Source organism: Parasteatoda tepidariorum, chromosome 1, assembly GCF_982258835.1.
Source record: "Parasteatoda tepidariorum strain Cologne lab strain chromosome 1, Ptep-v5.0, whole genome shotgun sequence".
Lineage (NCBI taxonomy): Eukaryota > Metazoa > Arthropoda > Arachnida > Araneae > Theridiidae > Parasteatoda > Parasteatoda tepidariorum.
In genome coordinates this window covers 80,471,024-80,497,400 of record NC_141755.1, presented here as the reverse complement: position 1 = coordinate 80,497,400, position 26,377 = coordinate 80,471,024, and the positions used below count along the sequence as shown (strand labels likewise).

At 28.8% G+C, this 26,377-nt stretch overlaps 1 protein-coding gene across 1 annotated transcript in view; it reads right to left on the bottom strand.

Annotated features, from left to right (window-relative positions):
* Positions 1-26,377, bottom strand: part of LOC107451469 (uncharacterized) — a 176,971-nt gene that overhangs the window by 22,682 nt on the left and 127,912 nt on the right. The gene's annotated exons all lie outside the window — the stretch shown is intronic.

Sequence of the window (26,377 nt, the reverse complement as noted above, 5' to 3'; positions counted from 1 at the left end):
AAAACTCAAAATTTTGGTGCAGAAAATGATTATTATCCACTATAAATATGAAGTAATTATAAATAAAACCTCATAGTAAGTTGTAAATGATCAAAACAATTATATTCTTTAATCATTTTGACATAAAACTCCTTTTTAATTTTAACAATTACTGTCAAAAAACCAAAGTTTTTGCGTAAAAGTTATGATCTATTGTAAATATTAGATAATTATAAATAAAAAAATTATGTAAAATTGTCTTTTTCTTTAATTATTTTTAGTAAAAATACAGAAATAATCATCACATAAAAACACTTATTAATCATCTTGCTCATTATGTATAAAATCAATTTTCATTATATTCCCATTATAACTCTTACTTTCTCCGGGGCATTCGATTTTTAAAAAAGAAGATCTTATTATTCGTAGTTCAAGATCTTTATTTTGAAGATCTTTGTGCTCAAAGTTTATTTTTCAGTTTTGTATACGTAAGACAAATTCATAAAATATTCCTTCGATTGATGCTGAGTTGTATAGACTAGAATGTAAGCGGACAAAATTGTTATAACACAGTAAAATTAACATATGTTGGAAAGTTTATTCTAATTACCGTTATAAATATTAGTAATTAACTTAATAAAACACTTAATTGATTGAAAGTAATTGATTAAATTTTTGAAAAGATTGATGGAAAAAAACTGATTTAAACACACATTTATATTTTTATAAATTACAATTAATTCAATTAACAGGGAATATACTACGATCATGATTTATAGATGTTTATATCAACATTAACAATAAATATTGAGAATCGAATACAATTTCACAAGTTGAGACCTGACAATTATTGGTGATGTTAGTACTTTAGGTAAACAATTTACCCAAATTAGGGCGTGAAAAATTTAAAACAATATTGATGAAAATTAGCACTTCCTATTTATTAGTTGCAATATAAACTGTATAGTTATAATATAGAATTAATTATCTGAAGTATTGTGCCATTTTATTGAAAAAGCAGTTATTAGTTTCAATTTTATGCATGATCTATAATATAAATCATAATTATAGTATAATTATAATGTATATTGTACTATTGTATATTGTATGTAATTATATTGTGCATGATTTAAGTTGTTAAATACTTTAATTTCTAATAAAATTTTCCCAATAATAGAGAAGAATATTGAAACAGGTTCTTGACAGTTTTTGTCCCATTTCAACAGTTTTTAATACTTTTCAAATAGTACTCGCCAATTCAAATCAAAAACCAGTTTTCGAATGATTTTTGTTTTATTTCATTCATTGAAATGTGCTCTATTTATTAAATAATTCTAAACTTTTGAAGCGTTTTGAAATTTTTATAAACTTAGAATTTAAAATTTTTTGATCAATAAAACACATTAAATGAAAAGAAAATATCGAAAATTATTAATTATGAAAAAAAATAAGGTAATTCTAGACACATAATTTTCCTTAGGTTAGCATGGAGAAAGTTTGTCTGAAAGTTGTACCTTAGATCGGAAAAAAGCTAGAAAAAATTTAACTTGGAGTTCTTATATTTTCTATTTTTTCAGTATTAAAGGGTTGAATAATATTAATTGATTTAATTAAATTGAGTAATTTTCAATGCAGTAGTTAAGAACTTAAAATAAATCAGCTGCACAGTTTTCCGAGAAATAATAATTTAAAAGGTGGCTTTTATATAATTTTTTTTAATAAGGCTTGTTTCTGAAAAAATTATTCAAATATTTTGTTCTAAAATTTCAATATAAAAACCAAATTAAAAAAAAAAGTCAGCCACGTGAATCAATAAAACCTTTCAAAAGATATTGCAGAAAGTTTAATTCGCAACAACGGTTTTAAAGAATAGATTTTTAATTTTTTATTGAGTGCAAACTACGCCACACAGTGAGGGGTGACTAATTATAAATATTTGCAAACTGCTTAAAAGAAAGAAACCTAAATCCCGTTCTCGAGAAATTGAGCCACGCATATGCACACACATTCCGACAGTTTTCTTATTTAATATGAAAAGAGAATAAAAAGGTGTTTTATAAATAATTTGACAATCATAATATAGCATACAAAAATTATTAAAACTTGAATTTGCTTGTAAAAATAATAGGGCAATTTGAAAGATATAGATATTTTTTTAATAGAAATTTAAAAAAAAAAGCTTGTTTATTTACAAAACATTTTCCTAAGTAAAGAGTAGCAGCTTATGAAAAACCTCATTCAAATTTGTCTGTAAACATAAAAAACAATAATATATCTACTGTAGGTCATACAATAAGAATACATTTTTTTCACATTTCATGAAATGTCAATTAATGCATGAAAATAACAATATCTGAGTAACTTTTGACATAATAATCGGATTTTTACTCGTGCAACCTTAATATTTCTTGCAACACATATTGAAGATGTAAATTAATTAACGCACACAGATATTTTAAGTTACGAAATTTGTCACGCAAAAGTAATTTCTTCAAATAAATTAGCATTATACAGTTAAATAAAAATATAGTTTTTGTCTGTTATAGAGTTTTAAATTGTTTTTTTTAAAAAAACGCTACGTGTCAACGACATTCAGCTGTGTAACGTGATCACTTCAACTATCATCAGCACTAATTGATTACAGGTATGCTTCTTAACCATTAGGACTGAAACTTTGCACATGAAAATCCTGTAAAAATAGTTTTTTTTTACCTATAAAACGAATACGATATTACAATAAACACGTGTTTCTTGTAGCCGTAAGCGATAATAATGTGATTTTTCTTTCTGATTCATATTTAAAAAAATTAAAGCAAAATAGTAGGAAAATATTCAACCAAATATAATTAGAATTCTTATTTAATTAATGACTAGTTATTGTGAAACTATAATTAGTATTTTAATAAAATTTAATTTTAATTACTGTCAAATAGAAACAAGCTTTAAATTGTACCTTACTAAAATTCACTTTAACGCAATGCATTAATATGACTCATTTCTAATTAATTACAGATGAAAAACTTTTCTACAGTATTCTACATTGTACAAAAATTTAGAAATGAAAAAAAATACAGGTGGAAATAAAAAATACTATATCTCTTGCAAGTCAATTGTAGTCAAAGATGCATTATTTTGATAATTATTTTATTACAATTTAAAAAATTTGTTATTGTAATAGAGAAGTGCAACGAAATCATGAAAACTGAGCTTAATTCAAGTGCAAACAATTTCATAAATATATTAAAGCTTTTCGTTAGCTTATTAAAAATAATATCTAATTACAGGAAGAGAAAGGATGTTGCTAGAATTAAAAACCAATTTTTATAGAGTCCAAAATTGCCTACATTGCAAACAGCTTTTGAATTAAATTTAATTACATGAAATAGATTTTTAAGACATCTATTTAAATAGGATTAGATATTTCCATAATTTCTAATTTATTTCTATAATTTATACTCTATTTCTCCATATAGATTAATTTTAATTTTCTTTCATATGTTATATTTCTCATTAACTTAAATATTTTACATCAAATCGTACATTGTTATTTAAAATAGAATTTAATATTTTTAATAACAATTAATCAGAGTCAAATGCGTAGGTTTGAATTTTTATTTTCTAATAAATTTAATTTGGAAACAAACCTTTTTCAACTACGTAAGACTACAAGTATTTATAGTCCATCAATTGTTGCAAAAAAGTATTTCTATAAAAAAATACTTTTTTGCTTATATAATTAGATCATATCAATATCAAATATTTTTTTTTTACGTAAAGCTTTGTTATATCATTATTGTTGATATTTAAAAATTCTCTGCTCTCCTTAGTAGATTTGAATGAGACCAAATTCTAAACGTAAGACCAAAACGTTTAGAAGTTATAATGGTTTTATGTAGAAAAATACACTGTAAAAAATTCCTTAACAAATTATTGTATAAGGTAACGGCACTTTGGTGGCCATTCGTAAAATCCAATTTGATGTAAAATCCATTTTTATCGCAAAATATTATACCATAATTTTTACAGTAATATTTATTTAATGAGAATGATTCAGAGACATTACGGTAATTATTACTGTAAAAAATACTGTATATCAGACTTTTTTGTTCCATATCATGTTTCGCTACGGCAATGCTGATATTTTTTAAAGGAATTTTTTTACAGTGTACAATGCTTTTACGCATTGTGACTGACTATGACTACACGACTTGTACGCATTTACGTACCTGACACTGTTATCTGAAATGTGAAGCATTGTTTTATGTGTATTTTGGCGTTACATTTAATGCAACCAACCACGAAACACTAGGACTATTAGTTGGAAGGGTTTTTAACCATTTCTCTATCAGCGTCCTGTCTCATACTATCAGCTTTTTTATGCCCGTATGGTCATGATGTGCCCATGCAACGAAGGTAAAAATTGCATTGAAATTGAATTCGTCGCTACTTACACGTCACTTTAAATCCCGCGATTACTTTTGTATTTCTGAATATTGCTGAGAGATGGCGCAACGAGTCACACTTTCTTCACAATTTTCACGGTGAGATTTCCCGCATTGAATTGAAATCAAAATCATTTTGTACTTTCTGTAATTTCGCTTTCATTAGTGTTATCGTTGCATGTTGTATTCAGTGAGTTAGTCCGAGGACAGTAAATGTATTATCTCTCAGTCGGAAGATGATAGTTCTGATATATTAAGTGTAGGGTTAAAAAATACATTTTCCAAATATTTTTCACTCAATTTTAATAGTTATTTTATGCAGATAATTATCTTAAGGCAATAGAGTTGATGAATATGTTAACACAATGTATTTTTTAAAGATAAAACTTGATTGCATTGCAGTGAAAATTGGAGACCAGAGGACAGGAGATCACATCTTTTATCACCAAAAGGTCAAGCAAAAAACTGCTTGCTGACAAAAATGTTTTGCATTTTCGAATTTAGGATACAGCATATATTAATTTTCAGCAATAAAAAAAAAGCCTTTTTTTGGTCGGAAAATTGAAAAAAAATCCGACGGAAAAAGGGTTTACTGTTTTCGACATGTACAGTGCACAAAAAAAAAAAAAAAATAATAAAAATTTGGATCAGCCTGAAGAACTTTTGATCTAATGATTGGTTCTTCACATTCTGGGACACATTATTAATGGTTCGAAGGAGTGACCTAAATTATGCTAATTAATTAGTGTAGACGATAAAGTCACGAATGAAACAATATATATATATATATATATATATATATATATATACACTGGTTATCATAAATTAAGGAAAAATCACAAAAATAGCGATAACTCTTTCAAAAGTAAGCCAAACCGTGCAAAATTTGCATATGTTGTCCACTAAGAGTAGCTGAGTAAAATTGCAATATGCAAATTAGTGGCGCTGCACTCGGCTTACGTCATCTGCCTGGAGCATAAAAGTCCAAGTTTGAGAGAAAGCACACAAATTTTACTGTGATTGCGACATTGAAAATCTGAGATAGCCAATTCGTAATAATGACCTCTAGGCATCATTTGCCTGAAGAACTACGATGGAGAGCCATCGGGAGACTAGAGGCAGGGCAGAGTCAATCAGAAGTGGCCAGATGGCTAAATGTGAGTCCATCTGTGGTTCATAGACTTTGGAGGCAATTTCAAACCACAGATTCGGCATCTAGGAGGTTCAGTCAAGGACGGCCAACTGTTACGACCAGTGCCGATGACCGATATTTGACATTAAGTGCACGCAGGAATAGAACCGCTACTCCGACACATCTTAGATCCTCTCTTGCTGCAGCCACCGGAAGGTTGGTGTCAACGTCAACTGTGCGCAGAAGGCTCCACGAAGGTGGTCTGTATGCGAGACGACCAGCCATTTGCGTGGGCCCGACAACATGTCCACTGGACGTCAGATCAATGGAGGCCTGTTCTCTTTACGGATGAGTCCAGGTTTAGTCTAGAAAGTGACAGTAGACGTTATTTGATATGGAGAGAACCTGGGACCCGTTATCATCCATCAAACATCCGTGAAAGAGATGCATACGGAAGAGGCAGTGTCTGTGTTTGGGGAGGCATATCCTTAGGAGGGCGCACATACCTCCATGTCTTTCCAAGGGGAACCGTGAATGCTCAGGTTTATCGAGACAACATCCTTGATGCTTATGTGCTCCCATATGCCGGGGCAATTGGTGATTGCTTCCTGTTACAGGACGATAATGCAAGACCACACAGAGCTCGCATTGTTGATGATTATCTTCAACAGGAAACAATTACTCGCATGGAGTGGCCAGCTCGATCCCCGGACTTGAATCCTATCGAGCACGTTTGGGATGCTCTAGGGAGGCGTGTATCTGCCATCAATCCGCCCCCTCAGACCCTTGCCACGCTTGCAACTGCTTTACAAGAGCAATGGCTCTCACTTCCTATTGAACTGATAGACCGCATAATTGAAAGCATCACACATCGCTGTTTGTGCTGTATTGCTTCTAGAGGCAATCATATTCCATATTAAAGGTACTTTTTCTATTGCAAACCGATACTTCCAATTTGTTTATTTTATACATGTGCTAATTTCTATACTACTATTAATGTCTGATAATTTCTTTTTATGTTGTTTAATACCTTACTATGTGTTGTATATTGTGGGTAAGTTTCATAAAATTCCATGTGTAATTTCTTGAGTTATCGCGATTTTTGTGAATTTTCCTTAATTTATGATAACCAGTGTATATATATATATATATATATATATATATATATATATATATATATATATATATATATATATATATATATATATATATATATATATATATATATATATATATATATATATATATATATATATATATATATATATATATATATATATATATAATAATTATTGTTTTTAAAATTATCGTTCTTATTATCACACATTTAGTAAAAATTACAAAACGGAATAATTGTTTTTTTTGCGCTGCTTTAAAGTATCCTTATAAAATTACTAAATTTTACCTTATTTACCAAATTTTAGCATGCATTATAAAGCAACATTTTATTGTTAATTTGGCCATAATCAATACTAAAGAGCTTATGTAAATATTAACATGCTTTACGGTGTTCACATGCAGATACTAAAACGGTAAATTTTTCTAAATTCTGCTAGTTTTGATCATATTTTTCTTTCTCAGTGCAGATATTATTTATTAATTTATGAGAGGTATATAATTGTACAACAGTACATTAGTGTATTAGTACATAACAATATATATTAGTATGTAATCATTTGTATATAACAATATATTAGTATGTAACAATGTATTAGTATATAATATAATATTGTTACATGCTAACAGTATATTAGTATGTAACAATATCATTCTTCTGAGGGAAAATACTAGTTTTACTGGACTGTTATTAAAGCGTAGCACTGAAATATTTTACCAAAGACTTTTTTTCAACTGATTCAATGTTTTGTTAATTTTTTAATTTGTTAATTATATTTTAGATGTTGTTTTTAACGAATTTTTAAATATTTTTTTCTTTGTTTAAAAATAAATAAGTCAATTTTATTCACAACTAATATTTATAGTATGACAAACTATTACAATATTTTGGTTGCTGTAGTTTTGATAAGAAACTAACTATTGCTTTCTAAAAATTGTTTTGATGCAACGAAAACAACAAACTGAAAATCAAAAATATGAATTTAAATTTTCTTTTTAGCATTTAGCAACACAACCATGTAATATCAATTTTTCTAATGTATATTTCATGCGTACTTTAAAGTAAACATCACTAACTGAGAAACGAAAAATTCTGAAAACATAAACGCAACAAAATGTAACGAAAAGCAATTCATCTACACATAAAATGTTCTTTAACGCGATCGCAATATAAGCATAACAAAAGATTCCCTCGATATGAGCTTCAAGCTGGCGAAGCAACTTGTATACTTGAATGTTTTGTTAAACATGATGCATTCTGGGATTTGGCGAGCTAAGGAAAGTATGTGTCAATAACTTCTACTTCTGAAACCTCGCGTGAAGTATTAGAAATAGATAGAGGAACAAACACAGATTTGAAATTTTGAAGCCAGACCATCAAGCGTGTTTGAATAAATCGTAGTTATGAATGTTTACATGTTCCATACGTTGACTTCAAAAGCGTCAGAAGAAGTTTGACTTCTACATTCGATTTTGCATTTTGTTCTAATGACTTCTTCGGGTTATTTGTTGGCTGCGAAAAATTCTAAATATGTTGTATCTTTAAAAGTGTTTGGCGATGAAGTATTCTATAGAAACCATTTCTGAATTAAATGTATTTTTATTTTTAAATAATATATTAATAAGGAGGATTTTTTTTCTTACTATGCTTTTCTGTACTAAAATATCTATTAACAAACGAGTGATTTGGATCGATAAAAAATAAGTAGTTAAATATATTTAATTTCTAGTAGCAATATCGTAGAATGAAAATATTGAATATTTATAAAAAGATTTTTTTATTAAAAATCTCTTTCTAAAAACTTTTATTTCATTATCTTATTGAAATAAAACAAGAGGCATCTCTCAAAACACCAAACAGCTCGCTGATTCAAAAATAATTTATTTTAAAAAAATGCTCGCAGCTCCCAAACTCTACACATCCAATAAAACTGAATATTAATTTGTCAGTTTTCATTTTACTTTAAACTGGATAAAAAAAAATACAAAATACAAACTATAAATTAAATTATAATATAATATAAAATATAATAATCAATGAAATTTAAAAATAAATTTAATTTAAAAATAAATTCAATTTTAAAATAAATTTAATTTTAAAATAAATTTAATTTATTTGCTTATTTCATTGCTAGATTGATTTTAATTTTTAATGCGTTTAATAATAATACTGATTTGCAGATTTATAATAAATATATTTGTTCAAATTTCATTCAATACCAAATATTTTTTAATGAAATTAATTTTTAAATACCAAGCAAATAATAGCAAACTCAATACTTTTGCTTGGTTACATGAAAGCTACCTTGGAATTTAATCGATTATTAATAGTATGAGATTGAAAACCTTCTAAAAAATTAGAATACATAATTCTTTAATAATCCACATTTAATCAGTTAACATAAATTCTAAAATTACTATGATATTTTTTAATATAAACTTGTTAAGCAATAGAAAATACTTTTTTTTGACAACTTAGACTGAAACCTCTTTAAAATTCAGCAATTATGTATGATATTAAAATCTTTTTTATAAATCGGAATTCTATAATAATTCGTATTCAGAATAATTTGGAATAATTTTTAATAACTTTTTTTCAGTATATAATTCCCAACTTATCTCAGTGTTGTAATACATTTTATTTTTTGCAATTTTGTTAACGTACATGGAATAAAAATCACTAAAATTACTATTTTGACAGCCGAAAAAACTTCTTTAGAATTAATTAATTATGTATGAGATATTAGAACATTTTAGGTAAAAATGGAATTCCATAATTATGCGGATTTGATCCGTTTAACCAAAGTGTAATATTCATATTTCTGTACCTAATTCCCAACTTCTTTAGATGTTTTGCCATATTTATTTGTATTAATTTAAAATGCCAATCGGGTAATAGAAAATGCTGAATTACTATATTTATATAACTGAAAACCTTCCTTAGAATTTAATAATTATGCATAAGTTACTCTTTTTCTAGTTTTTTTTCTACTTTCTTTTACTAGTTTATGCATACTAATTATGTATAATACTTTTTTTTCAAATCAATTATCAACTTAATTGTTATAAATAATTTAAAACACCAAGCAAGTAACAGAAAATATACTAAAATTACTATTTCGAGAAATGAAAACAATAAAATGTAAACAATTGTGTATAAGGTTTGACATTTTTTTATAACCTTGGAATTCTATAATGATGTGGATTTTGTCAGTTAATAGGAAGAATTTGCAACGCTGTGTTTTTGCATTCAATCAGTATTTTGTTATAATTTTAAATACTAAACAAGTAATATGAAATGCTAAAAATTCTATATTGACTACTCCAAAAAAGTAATAGAAAATGTCAAAATTACTATTTTGACAAAAGAAAACAATCGAATTTAATAATTGTAAATGAGATTTAGAATTTTTATATAGCACTGAATTCTATAATAATACGTATTTCAGAATTTATAATATTTTTCTCGTATTTAATCTCAAACTTCACACAGTATTGTTCTATGTGTTTTTGTAATAGAAAATGTAAAATACTAAAAAAAGCAATGGAAAATGCTAAACTTACATTTTTAACAATTCAAAACCGTCTTCAGAATAAAAAGATAGTGTATGAGGTTTAACACTTTCATAAAACATTGTCATTCTCTAATAATACAGATTTAATCAGTTAAAAGATGGAATTTTTGATGCCCTAATCTAATCTCAAATTTCATTCAATGTTATGATATTTTTTTATTTGATATAGACTCTAGAATTTTTACAAACTTCCTAAAATGAATACATAGATGCATGCATGAATACAGACGAGCATACTGAACAAGCTGCATATGTAATGTTTTTAGAATAGTATCACTAAAAAGAATTTTTTTATTCTCTTGAAATACTCGAGGCTTTATTTCGAAGAAAGATATTTTTGAAGAAAATGTGAACCATGTGAAAAAATTTCCTATTTGATTATAAAAGGATTAATATTTTAGTGGATGATTTTTTAATGTATTCCTAAATTGAGTTAAGGATTAAATAATAAAGAATATTCTCTAATATATAAGGAATAATTTTCTTTTATAATCACCCATTCAATTAAATTTTATACCTGTTTCAATTAATTTTAATATTGAAGAAAAAAAATATGCCAATAACTGTTTTGAGCATTCCTTATTCAATATCATCGCTTTGAAAAATTTTTAAATAATTGTTTTTGCAAATGCAATATTAGTTTATTTCATTCTATTTGCGAAGCAAAGAAATTTGCGAACGAAAAAGTTAAGAAACATACTTATAATATCTTAATGGTTGCGAGCAATGCAATGAATATTCTCGGTAGTTTAAAAGCTAATTTTGATATGCTAGATAAAAAGCATAAAAACCTCAGGTTAAATTCGTCTGCTATATGAAATGTTACACGAACATGCATTCCGCTAAGCTTAAGGTTTAATTGGAATGAATCAAAATCGAGAATATTGCATTTTAATCAATTGGAAGAAAGTTACGAAAAAAAAGAGGAAAAAAAAAACTATGACCATATACATTATAAACTAGTCAATAAAATGTTTTTACATTGAAGGAATATAAAAAAGGGCACAATTGGACTATTGGAGGCATGAATTTATTCAGGTAAAATCAGTCTACCAATAGAATTAGGATTATTCATTCTATATTAAGTATTATGTTACGCATTATGGTACGTTTTGGAGTTACGCATTTACCAGAGTGAAAAAGGTGTCATTTGGTGGAATACAAAGTCCAACTCATCAAGATTTATTAAACTTTACTACTAAAATTTCGCTATTTTTCAACAATACTTTGTTGCTGATACTTTTTGGGTAAACTTGATTATATTTTTCCTGAAAGATTGAACTGAGTTGAATTCAGTTGTTTAAGCAAGCGAATAAATGGAAAAGTAATTTGAGAAATTGAACCACGAGAATTTTAAAACTTAAAAGAGCTTTATACAAATTAGATACCATCAAATCATTTTTATTGTGCTTCTTTAAAATATTAAACTATTAAACTATGCTCACTGTTTTGTGAACTTGGGAACTTATCTGCTCAGAAAATTTAATTTGCACAAATATGAGATAAGATATAATTACTTACTTTCTTACTTACAAGAGCCTTTTGTAACCAGCTTAAAGGCCCTTAGGTCTGAATTGCGACTGTGGTCTAGTCTAATATAAGTATCTCTAATCTATGATTATCATAGTTAAAAATTAAAAAAAAAATTATTTTTATTTCCATAAGCTTTAGCAAATTCAAAAATTTTGAGAAAATTTTGGATCGTTTAATGATTATTGTGATTGGAGAACTATACTTGTTGATGTTTGTTGAAAAGTATGTATTATTTTCGGGAGCAAAGATCTATTACCAAGGAGATATTTATTGAATAAGTAAGTGTATAATTAATTCAAAATAATTTAGTTTTTCTCAAAGCAATAATAACTTGTTTCCATGAAATTGCAAGCGAGCTCCTCTAAATTGTCATGTTCCTTACATATTTTTTCAAGAATGAATGTTTTGCTAGAAAGATATGTTTAAATTTCATAGTTACGATCGTCATAATAACGATCGTTATAATAAACAGTGCTGGAAGCCGAAGATTTTCGAAATTTATTAGATCAAATATTTATGATAAAGTGACAGGTAGCAATAGCCACGCTGTAAATTAAGCAAACCGAGCCTGATCAATGATAACGAATTATCTATTTTAAAAAAATATGGCGAGAGAAAAACTATAGCGACGTTTCAAAATTACGTTAAACATACATCGGTCATAAATATTTTTATTGATGGTTTGAAGTTAAAGAAAATAAAAATTTTAAAGTAGAATTTGGCAACCACTTTTCTGCGACTAGAGCAATAAGTTAAATATTGTTTCCATTGGATAAATATTATAAAATTTAATTTTAATTTAAGGATCAAATGAATTCAGATAGCTAGAAAACATGTAATGTCCATAATGGCACTATATACTCTACTAGTCACCATATATGGCAGTACTTTTACTTTCGTTACTTGTACCGCCGGTACAAGTAAAAAGTACGTACTTTTACTTGTACTTCGTTACTTTTTAAATTTAGTACTTTTACTTGTACTTTCGTTACTTTTTTAGAGTACAAGTACAAGTATTTGTAACGGAAATATCGAATAAAATCGTTACTTTTTTTGTAAAACTCGGTAAGCTTTCTTAAAAAAAAAAAAAAAAAAAAAAAAAAAAATTATTAAATTAAAAAAGATGCTTATGCTTTTTTAATTTATGAAATTAATGTGCAATATCTATGCATTCACAGGTATCTTCGTATTTAAATACCTTCTGTTTCAACTTATTCTGCACATTCAATTATTTTTTACTAGCTCAAAGATCACAAAGCTATCTGAAACCCCGTGTTTGCGTTGTTTATGTTTGTGCTTTTAAAACCCGTTTCTAAAGAGTAAAACAATTTTAAATCATTGGTAATTTAAATAAATAAAAATAATAAACTAAAAATTAAAAACAATAGATAAAATTTCTTCTTCGTGCAAATCCATAAAAAGTTTGATATTAAAATTATATTTGATTTTAAAATTATATTTTACGATTATGTTATAAAATTATATTATAATATTCTTCCGAATTTAAAAATAAATTAATATCCATAACTTTCAAAATTACAAATAATTAAATAAAATACAACAATTTTGCAAAAACATTAAAGAACATAAGAATATTATTCAATAAAATTTTAGGTTACTTTGAATTTTCGATTTCCTAGAAATGTACTTTTTAATCGTTACTTTTTTTGTTTAGTACTTGTACTTTTACTTGTACTTTTTACTCGTTACTTTTTAAAATAAGAACTTTTTACTTTTTACTCGTTACTTTTTTAAAAAATACTTGTACTTTTACTCGTTACTTTTTAAAAGTAACGTTGCCATATATGCTAGTCACACAGCAAGTCAGGTCTCTACCCCTAACTTAAGAATCCCGATATATTTTCCATTCTTAATTTTCCGTTACAGTTATCTTTATCAATTCAATTATTTCATGTTTAGATTAAATATACTCACATATCAAAATGCCAAAAATTTCGATCAAATCCTGCCACACAGGAGAAGATGTAGAATAAGATTCTGTCCAATCCGGAAATCGAACGTTGCGTGCCGCGTAACAGTAGCGTACATTAGAACCCGAATTCGAACAAAAGAGTTTTAAAATAACCTTCCATTTAGTGCAGGACACGGTTATTATTTTAGATCTCCTCATCATCAATATGCACCAAGATCTTCATCGTTTTCAAGGAAGGCTTGCCTTTTACCCCGAAGTCATTGCCTTCCCCTCCTTTCCCACCTCCATCTCGAGTCCCTTCCACAATATCCTCACACGCCCCCATCTCTTTATTGTCAATGCTTATGCTTACCCATTCCATCTCCTTCTCCCCTACCACCCTCTATAATCGATGTTCCAACCCATCTTCAAATTTTATGGAGCATGATCGCAGTCGCTCAAAATCAAATCATATTCTCTACTGCAATGAGTTCTCTTCTTTTTGCTCAGCATCTTTTTATTTTTTTTTTTTTTACTTGGAAGGAATATACATTTTTTATTTCTCAAACGAAAGACAGAAAAAACTTTTTGAATAAAAAAAACTAAAAGATTTTTTTTTTCGGAGGATATGACCGAGAATTCGCGTAATCGTTGGAGGATTTTCGCAAAAATTGTGTGTTTTATGTCCTTCTTCATTGTTTGAAGTGGTCGAAACGGCATGCTGAAGTTATTTTGTTTGATAGTTTTATGTATATATTTGTACGGAGATATTTATATCTATATTACGGTTCAAAAAGCTCCGTATAAATGGATCTTTACATTGAGAGTGATTTGTAGATACTTCTTTGCTTTGAAACTGGGAATAAATTTTTTCTAGCTAAATTTATGGATTCTTTAGAATGATTATGTAAAGAAAAAAAATAGAGAAATGCATTTTATTATCTAAATAAGTAGTGATGGAATTAAATCTTTCATTGATTTTTAGATACGCTCTCTTCATCATATTTAATGTACTTAACGACATATTTCTTGCGTTTTATATTGAATAAAATATTTATGGAGGTGGTAAATCAAAAGTGGAATTATAATTTCTCTTTCTTCCGAAAGTAAGTAGAAATCTTAAACAGCCTCATAAAGGGAAGCTAAAAAAAATCTAAAATAACTTCGAGAACAAAAGTAAATGAAAATCTAAAATAAGTCTTTTTTGTTTTTATCCATAAATTATGAAAACCATTTATTATTATAAATATTTAAAATATAATTATGGTTAATTGAGTGTCCGTCAAAAATGAAAGTATTGCATAAAATATTTATATTTTTATCGATTTTATTGCTGAATAATTAGACTGATAAACAAGTTATAGATATCTGGTATGATGTTTATATTTTCCAACGTAACTTGTTTTGCTGATTTCAAATCTGAAAACCGTTTTTCTCGATCAAGTCAGGTTTTTATGACATTGACAAAAATTAAATTTCATGAAAAACCATTTAATTTTTATAGAATGTAGTTTAAATTTCATTAATTTTAATGGAATACTTTTTAAATTTTATTAGTTTTAATGGAATACTGTCTAACTTCATTAATTTTAAAGAAATACTGTTTGCATTTTATTAATTTTAATGAAATATTGATTCAATTTTACTAATTTAATGCATTGTCTACAACGACTACATATTTTTGCCACAGACACCAAGAGTTGGTGAATCTCTTTGGCATGAGTGACACTTTATACTAGAAGCCCCAAAAAAAGCGCTGAGGAATGAAGCTCTAGAAGAAAAAGCAAAGAAAAAGAGCATTGATAAAAAGCATCGGGAAAAAGAGCACTACTTCAACAATTGCGTAAATTTAATGACCGATTTGATTCAGACTGTTCATCATGAATTCAATATAATTAAATATTTATTCGATTTTAAACAGATAAATTAAAATAAATCGATAATAAATAAATAGGTAGATAAAAAGCTTGAAGCTTGCGGAAACTTGCATTTTAATGCATATTGTAATTATGTTAATTGCACATTATACAATTGTATAATATACTTAATAGTTGTACATGTATAATGTATCAATTAACAATCAGGGGGTAAATGTTGTGATAAGTAAAAAATATATAGATAAAATTAGGAATTGCTTTATATTAATACAGCTTTTCTTTTTTTTTTTTTTTAAAATTCCATCGATAAAGCAATTTTATAACTCAGTTAATGTAATTATTAGAAATCATAGATCTATTTATTTCAGTTGTTCCATTTATTCCAGGAGAAATTTTGCTAAGCAGTATGAAATTAGTAAAGTTCCTTCCACGAACTTTAAATCAATCCTTGAATTTCAGATATTTTTTTGTTAAAAAGTTATCTAACTTCATTTCATTAAAATAAATATACCATGAACATTAAATCTATCTTTGTATTTTAGTTATTTTTTGTTAAGAAATATCTAATTTCATTATAATAATTATTTAATTACTTTAAATTTGGCATGAATCTGCTCAGCCACCGAAACGAAATTGGACGTAAATTCATTAAAGTAAAAAGTTTTTGGGCACTTTTAAATTTGGCATGAATCTGCTCAACGGCCGTAACCAAATTGGACATAAATTCATTAAAGTAAAAAGTATTTAAGCCCTTTTAAATTTGGCATGAATCTGCTCAACTGCCGAAACCAAATTGGGCGTAAATTCATTAAAGTGAGAAGTATTTGGGCACTTTTTGACTCCTTTAGGGCTTTCATTCCGGTATTTTTAGGGGGTTCTTTTCGGTGTCTTTTTGCCAATGCTCTTTTTTTTCTTTTGCCATCAGATATAGTGTGGACTTTTAAGATGTGTACAACACTGAAGTATACCTTATATTAAAGATGTACTTTCATGTGTGATGGTATGGATTTTATGCGTGATGTATTTCAAACTAGATGTTTCTGTACAGTATATATAAATTTGATGTGAATATTCATGATGTGAATTCTCATCTGGTACTTCGCTTGACTGTTCATCAATGGAAATAAAAATAAAATATACCGATTTAGAAATTAGTTTTGGACTGGAGAAAAAAGATCAAATTACCATAAGAAATGTTTTAGATCTTTGTTGATCGGGACGAATTAATCTTCCAAATAAAAATATTTGTTCAATTTTTGTGAGGGCAAAAATAGTGTTAATTCTTAGTCATGCTAAACTGAAACATAAATTTGCATATTATATATACATATATAAATCCGTTTAAAAAATCCATTTATAAATATTTAAGGGTTGTTATATTTAGAGAAAAAATACTACTTGCAGAGGAGTCAGTTCTCAGAATTTCCATAAGTGTGTTCTCACGTAGTATTTGTAAAGATTTTCCCTTTGATAGATTTCATCTTTCAGAATTCATTTGTGTCCTAAGTGTTTTAAAATGAAATTAAACACCTAAAGTACAAAATAATGAACTTTTTTTATCTTTAAAATCTATATTCAAAATTAATCTCGGATATTTTGGAAAAAATAATAATTTGACCTTTATTAAAACATTTTAAAGGAACACTTTCATACGCAACAATTTTTAAACATAACGTTTAAAATTCGATACTCAACCTTATTTTAAACCGATCCAAAAACGAAAAACCATTCTTTTCAATCAAAAATGACTGTTGACTATAAGTAGCAGAGAAGGGCGATTGAGTTGATTCTACGAACAGTTAATCGTTTTCGAATGTGTCAAAGAGGAGGAAATGTTCGGATATCTGAACTTTTTTTTCCCGATCATTTCCCATGAGGCGTCCCGAGGGCAGCTTTCTTTTTGCACATTTTTGCCGTCAAGCCACTCAAAAGTGGCTAAAGCAATTAACTATCTCGCCTTCACGTAAACGCTAACAAATTCTTCCATTTATTTCAGTACATCCGAAGAGAATTGAATTTGATGCAGTCAATAATAGCAGCCGGAAATATATTTCGCCGTCTTCTTTTTCTACTCTTCTTTTATATCTTTTGCGTGGCTTTTCCAAACGAAGTGAGCTCTTTTCTGCCATTTTCCCCCCCTTCTTGTTCGTCAGGTTCCTTTTTGGAAAAGCGGGTTCGGAAATGGCACTTGGCGATGAAATTCATTTCTCTTTATAGACGCTCCTGAATCTTATCAATGCCACTAGTTGGAATTTATGTTCCAAATGGGTACGGATGAATCACTGTCTTCAGAGAAATGCTTAAAAAGCTTCTCCTCTCTCCTAATCTGTTTTCGTTCCTGTTGTTTTTCGAATACGGAAATCAGCGGCAATGGAGATAAAAAATGAATGGGTTGAAGATATTTATCCTGGAAGAAAATGCCTTATTTCTCTTTTATTTCTTCGAAGGCAAAAGACTCATGTAAAACGTTATTTCTAAATAGCTTGCAGCATAATTATCACTACAAATGAATTCTTCAGTGCGTTTTATCGTTATGTAGATAATTAAATCTCATAATGATATCATTCTATGCATTAGTAATAAATCTTCAGGATCATACATATGTATCGTTAGGTAGATAATTCTAAAAAAAAAAAAACTACTAACGTTTCAATTACTAAACCGTCTGCAGAGTAGATTCAGTATAGCGAGTACTTTCGCAGAGTTGAGGGGACATCATATGGATTGAAAATAGCTTAATAACCCAGGAACGAAAATATTATCATACGCCGCTAAGGGTTATTCTCTATTATGAGATATATTCAAAAATTCCAATCGAATAGGATTAGAAATAGTTGTTTCATCGTACTCTCATAATTTAGTGACCAACTTAGAGAATCACCAAATCATTTAAATAACGACAAAACAATCGATTTCGGACCCTATTTAAAATGCAATTTTTGAATATTATTAAAAACAAAAACATAATGTTAACAAAAAATAAAGATGGTTTGAATAATTAAAAGTAACAACCCAAAGGCACATGGCGATAACTTCAAAACAGAAAAGCGCCTCTTGCGGCGTAAAATTACATTTCTGGCTGCTAGTTTCTGTACAATTCTCATTCCTTATGATGTGACCTACCTCCGCTTTAACACTAAATTGCCCAAGGAAGTCATTTTGACTGCTTTTTAATTTCAATTAAAAAAACAATGATGTATATAATGACACAATTTCTTAGAATTTTGTGACTTTTGTAATTATTTTCATTGTTGATATTTACTAGTAACTTGTTTTATAACTGAAAATAACATCAAAAATATTAAAAATTAATTTTAAACAAATTTCTTTATACATTAGTTATTCCTTCACAATGCAGTCATTTTGACTGCTTTTGGGCAATATAGGTATTTCAGTTTTTCTAGTGTTAAATTTGTAACCATTTCAGTGAATCACTCTGTACATACGGTAATATCTAAAAATTTAGAGACGAACTTTGTTACCAATCATAGAAATTATTTCTTCTTATTTCAATAGACAGGAAAATATTTATGTTTTGATAGCATAACTAAAAGCAATCCAGAAAAATATTAAAATTAAAAATTTTATCCTACTTTACTTGCCTTGATGCATATGCGCAAATTTCGAAGTGTGTTATCCTATTAGTTTTTTAAAAGTAAATTTTTTTAAGTCTGCAATTCTGAAACAAATGTAAGTTATAACTATTATAATATTTTGAACAAGCGAAGATGACGCTGAGAGTACGTCACAATGAAAAGAGAGTGAACGAAGATTGTATAAAAGATAGTGGTAGAGAAGAGGTGTAGTTCACATGTGTCCTGTAAGCCTTTCAGTGAAGAGCTATGAAGCAGAAAAACGATTTTTAAGGGTCCAATCGTCGGCCACTTGAAATATTGGCTGACTCAGATATTGGTATCCAAGGAACTCGGAAGTGCGCATAGTGTCATCTCTAGGTCTTGTCAACGGTTTCAAGAAGATGGAAATTTCAAGATACATATCATCACAGGTCGTCCCGAGTTAGTGACGAGAAACCACCGATATTTAACAATAACGGCCAACATCAACGCAGAAGAGCATCAGACCTGTTCCGTTGTCCGACTTCCGCCAGGGATACCACGCAGTTTCGAGGAAAACTGTGCGTAGACAGCATAGTCTATAAGCTCACAGGCCAGTCAGATGTGTTCCACCCATGGTAACTCACTGCAGTGGGCAGATGGCAAGGTGTAGAGATCATGCAATCTGGACACCTATACAATGGACGTGTGGGGTGTTTACCCACGAGTCCAGATTTAGATTACAATTTGATTCACGTCTGACATCCATATGGAAAACTTTAAGGTCTCGTTACCAGAGACATTGAGCACCATTAATACAGTGGTACTCGTTTATGATGGAATCATTTTTGTTTCGGACTGCATATTCAAATCAGAACCATGACAAGCTATTTTTTTGGATTATTAGTCTTATTTATGAATCCCATGGGGTCAGAATTTACGCTTACGGATGACAACGACCATCTTTACCGAGCAAACATCGTAAACCCATGCCTTATATCTGAGTATATCAACCATTTGGAATGATCAGAGTTCTCACCTGATTTGAATCTGATTAAACAATTGTAGGGCAAATGCTTCGACAACGACTTGAAGCTCGTCATTAAACATTTATTTTAGGCATATACTGGATCTTCGAGCACATTGCATGGGGAGAGGTGTTAAGCTCTCTAAGATCGTCTAGATAAGTTGATACGCAGTATAGTTTATGAACTGAGTTGCACGGGAAAAATACATCTTATAGTTAAGCAATAATTGTGAATTGGCGACTAGAGGAAAAGTTTAGCAGAACTCATTTTATAGGTTGGGAGAGTAATAACCATGTACTGTAAAGTCTGGTAAGAATAATTATTTTCCAATTGCTATTGAGATCATACACCGTAGTTCTCATGACATGTATCATCCTTTTTGCTCGATTTCTTTTGTTTCATAAACGAGTTTTATGTGTATGTCTGGGTTTGTTTTACTTTTGAGTTATTTATTCGGGTAAACTGGCATTTTCTTTAATTTATGAACATGAGTGCATTAATTTATTTAATTCACTTTTACTTAAAAGATTTTCTCTTTTCTATCGAGCAATTGCACACCTCTTTATTTCACGTAAATTAAACCTCTCCTCTTTCTTGGTTACATGTATATTTCTAACTTTTTCAACTTCATAATTGGAACAAATTGTCTTCTCCCGTCTCAATCCAAGCACTCCAATAGCTGTTTTTTATATCCAGAATTCAATTCTTAATGCCCCAAATCCAAACCACGTACAGTAATTGGAAGTCGACATTTAGCATAATGGAAATTAGCCAATTTTCAAGGTAAATGGAAACCTCTCAAATCGTGAATTTTGTGACAAAATCACTTCTCTGAATTTTCTTAATTGCTATGAGCTATCTTACTTCGCTTCCGCTTAAAAAGGAAACGTAGATTGACAAATATCATTATTAATTCCCTTATCAGTTTCCATTGAAATGAAAATTATTCTTTTTTGGCAGTCTTTACTACACTGTTAAAATTTTCATTCTAAAAATTATGGTAAAATAACTGGCAGCTGTCTGTCCATCCGATTAACCGTAAAGTTTATGGTAAAGGACATTTTTCTCCTTTATGGTTTTGAAGCCATTTATAAAAAGTATGGTTATAAAATCATGAATACAAAACTATACGGTTTTTTTTTAAATTTACAACTAGCATTTCTCAAAAACGTAAAAGACAGTAATTATTTAACTAGACATAGGAGGTCGGCATGGTAATGGACATTAGAGAGTGCCGAACACTGGAAACTCTTCATGTGTTGAAGGAAAGGGAGGAAATAGTATGGTATCAACACTAGGGCTCGAACTCCAGTCCTGTCGGTCATGAGATTGACAGATAAGCCCGCTCGGCTATGATATGTACACAGTTGAAAAGAACTAAGTAGATTCATTAGGTGGTCCTAGTTGATGCGATAAAATTCTGGTTGTTTAACCGTATTAGGTGGAAGCAGTTAATAAACAGTTTTTCTCAAATTTAAAAGTTTGATTACCATTTGATTTATGGTGATTTGACTGTTTTGATTAAATATGGTAAAATAACCATTCAATAAATTGCTATCTAACCATTTTTTTCCGGGAAATTTCTAACAGTGTACTTTATCACTATACACGACCTTTACTGAACTAGTAGTCCAAACCTGTTACAACAAACAGTATTGATTGATATACAAAATTAAACTTTCAGAGAGACTTTACTAATTATGGGAGAACAGCTTCCTGTATCGTAAATCACACTCATATATGCTAGTCGGAATAATCGACGAATTTGAAAATGACCATATCTGCGTCTAAGAATCTCCCAGCGTTTATGCATCGTGACGCCTCTCTTTAAATTGAGGCTTTACGACGCACACAGACCCATAAACGACTGCGGTCTTTATCCCTGGCTTCTATTTTTTTCTCTTTTTGTTCACTTCCTTTTCCCTACTGCGGTGCCATTTTTGACTTGGAGTGGCAACCCAGCTGACTGTTCCACTGTGAGCATGAAATGAAGTGGAGTTCTCAAAGTTATGGAACGCGGGCGATAAAATTCTTTTTCTCTCTTTTTTTTATAACTATATAAAGATGGGCTGAAGAAAAAAGTAAAGCGCCAGTGATGGAACAGTCAGAAGTTTTTATTTTCAGCCATTTTAGGAATACTTTAGAATGAAATGAGTGTCTCACAATTTACACAGGGATGTGGAAGGAACACTTAACTGGTCTGTCTTTCGGTGACAACAGGGGGCGCTTAAAAATTTTCCATACTGAAGTTTTCACTATCTATGCGCGTGGTAAGACAAAAATAATTAGTAATTACACATGTATGACAGATTCTTTTTTAAAATGGTATTCTTTAAAAATAACAAAGATTTTTTTAGGAAAAAAAGAAATTTAAATTAGCATATGTAAATTTCTAAAAGTCTTTTATTTTATTTTATACCCGTCGTTGAACAACCTACCCAATTTTGAGTTTATGACTACCAATGTTCAATTCTGTAACCTTCTATTTTTGAACCCAATCCAGCAGACAAGAGAACTCCTAGATCAAGTATTTGGAGAAAATTTCCTTTGTGGAGAGCTGTTCGATGGAACCAACACGAATTTGCGTTACATGGCGGGGGAAACCACGAAAACCTTCCACAGTTAGCCTGATGGCAAAGAGACTCTAGCCCATGATCCGTCGACCACTCAAGATATTTCAGTCAAAACTCTGATCGGTGCAAGCCGGGTGTGGAATTTGTATTGACAGACCATGGCTGAAATTTGAATCAGGGGCACATTAATTGGGAAGCAAGAACTCTATTCCCTGAGCTCTCTCCAGGTATCATTTATTTTTCAATGAAAAAATTAATTAAAATGAATCTTGAAAGTTCAATTTCAATTTTTTTAATTATTTAAATAACTCTAAAAAGTTGATTTTTTTTCACATTAGAAAAAAAAACAATTATTTTTAATTGTAATAATAATTGAATCAATAGTTATAATAATTGAAAAATTTATTTTTCCTAGAAAACATTTAAGTGATACTTTTATTGATGTTTTTATCTTTATCGGTAAAAAAATATGGCATTAAAGAAAGCTTACTTTTGACTACATGTTTACAATAAGTACATTATAGTCTTAATAATATGAAGAATTGTATTATGTTAAATCATTTTTGTTTAAATCAAAATTAATAATAGAAGCCAGTATATGAATTTCGTCATTTTGTTCATTTGGCCAAAAAAATATCGTTTTCTTTTTTAGTTTATAAATATTTTGTTATTTTTATGCATATTACTAAAATTACCATTTGAACGACAACACATAAATTTCTTAATTAATTGAACAAAATTAAATCTAATCAAATCAAAAGGTTAAAAAATATGTAATATCCATTATGGCATGGCGCTAACTTAATCTAAAACCTGTAATGTTTTTAATCTAATTCTCTCATTTGAATATGGTAAACAAAATACAAAAAAATTATTTGTTTATTTATTTTCCTATTATTATAATATTTTATTACTACTTAATATGTTTAAAATATAAAGAAAACAAGGAAAGATACATTTTAAAGAGAAAAAAATATTAATAAATGAAATTTATTTGAAAAATGTTAAAATTTTTTTAAAGAAATAAAATAGCCTGAAAGCAAAGTAAGGAAATTATACAGTCTTATCGTCAGCTCAAACGTTTATATCAGCAAAATAGAACGCTTTAAAATATTGTATTAATATAGCCAAGGAAAAATATACAATACATACTCATATTATTGTAATAATATATTTTGCTTCGGCTCTATTGATTACAATTCATTGAAATATTGAGTTTTAACTATATCAATACTCACACTATTGTATTGATATATTTTGCTTTGGCAATATATGTACAATATTAGAAAGCACTTTCTTTTGAGATTATAATCGTGCGAGCTTGATGACGTGATCTTTTCTTCATTTTGTTTCACATCTTTTTTTAATTCTTTTCCTTAATTTTTAAATAATTTTAAAAAATTATTTTATTCATTAATAAAATTTCCTTTTCTCTTTAAAAATATTTTTTCCCTTGTTTTCTTAATTTTCATCCTTAATCTTTATTTTCTTTAATTGTTTTTTGCCTCTCTCTCCGTATATATCTTTATATATATTAATTTAATTCCTTAGAAAAACTTGCCACTGTTAAATACTTGTGGTATTCAAAAAATTCTAACTCCAGTTATACAAAAGCAAATAAATTTTGAAAAATGATTTTCTAAACTAAATAAAAAAGATGGTTAATCAAATATTCCGACATCTCAGGATTTTTTGGTATGTTTGAGGTATTATGTGTTCATAAGCAAGAGCTTAAGACCTACAAGAACTAAAGAGCCTTCTACAAAATTGACACTCCGTGTCATTGGAGATGAAGTTATCGTCTTCCATTTAGAGATTCAGCTCAATAAGACCAGACAGAAGAAAAAACAAAAGTCAGACGAGCAACAGAAAAGAGTTACAAGAAATATCGGGTGAAAATACATAAACCATGTTGGCCGTGTAAGATTGAAAGTTTAACTTTCTCGTAGAGGCGGACTTAAGCCTTCCTGAGTAAAATTGATTGATATTGTGTATTTCCCAATATTCCTAATGAAATAAAAGCATGTTATTTTCGATGATAAATACTATATAGCAGTGTCTTTAAAGATTCGTATTCTATTCTAGTTCATTTATAGTTTTTATTCGAATAGTGTTGAAGGAAAAAAAAATTACACACCATTTTATTCTGCAGCAACATAATATAAAGAAAATATCATAAATTGAATTTTTTGAATGTTTTCTTTTCTGGTAAGTCCCGCAGTGGACTGATCGTTAAGACACGGTTCCTAGCAGATCACCGAAGTCAAGCATCACTGGCTACGATTAGTGTGCGGGTGGGTGACCACTTGGATCAGTCTGCGTAGGGATCGAGGGTGTGCGGTATTGGTCCTCGTTAAACTGTGCTATCGTAAAGTGCTCGACTTCGCGGGCAGGTCATCGGGCTACCGAAGCGGGGGTGCCATCCCCTACGCAGAGGATCAGAATTGTGATGGCATGTCTTCGGATAAACCTCCGGGATGTTTCCCAGACCGTCGCCAATAGCCCATTGTGCAGCTCTAGTGCGACGTAAATTAACAACAACAGCAACAACAACAACAACAACAACAACATTCTTTTCTGGTAGAAGTGAGCTTTAGGCTTTTCAACCAAAAAAATGATTGATTTCCACATTGCTTAATATTCTTATTAATAGTTGCAGAGAAATATTTACACCGGGTGTTTTTTTTCCTCCTAATAGTAGTCCCATAAAGATAGTAGTCTTTATGGGACTAGTCCCCCTCCGATAGTAATCCCATAAAGTATGTGGATTATAGTTCACCCCCTGTTTTCATTCGAATGTTATTGAAGTTGGAATTTACAAAAGCTTTACATATCATACCACTTTATTTTAAATGGTACTTGTACTTTCACATAGAGACGTACTTCAGGCACCCTGACTAAAATTAATCGTTTTCTATATTTTGGAACATATCTGATAGTAGTACTTAAAATAAAAGCATATGCTTTTGATGAAATAAATAAGCATGGTCTTTAAATATCAGTATTCTATTCTCCTTCACTCTGTAGTTTCCCTTCAAGAATTGCTGAAATTAGATTTTATAAAAGTTTTACATACCCTGTAATTATGTAAAGGCATGATCTAATTAATTGAATTTTTTGAAAGTTTTTCTCAGTAATTCGAAGTATTTTTACGGAATATAATAATGGTGCGGCAATGTTAATACACCACTAACATTTTTTGCATATAAAGCTATTGCTGTGCGGGACATTGTTGTAGCGACGTTTTATCGCATTTTTAAAATTTATTTAATAAAAAGAATTAAAAAAAACAATAAAGTTGTTAAATACATATAAAGCTATGATTACTATTTCTATTTAAAATTTCACTTATTGTAGTATAAACTTTTAATTATTTTTAAAAAATAATATATTTGTTTATTAATATTTAAAAAAAATTATATATACTGCTATATAAATATTATTTAATATATCATAAAAAACTCTTAAATTAATTATTATTAAAAAAAATGAACTTATATTATAATTGGAATATAAAACGCGATATCATTTATAGAATAAAACAATTTTAAGTGAAAAAGAAAGATTGAGGTTTAAGGAACAAAAATAAATAAAAAAATTCTGAAAACCATTAAAATTCTTAGACATGTTTGTGAGACACTTGTAATGGAATAAAC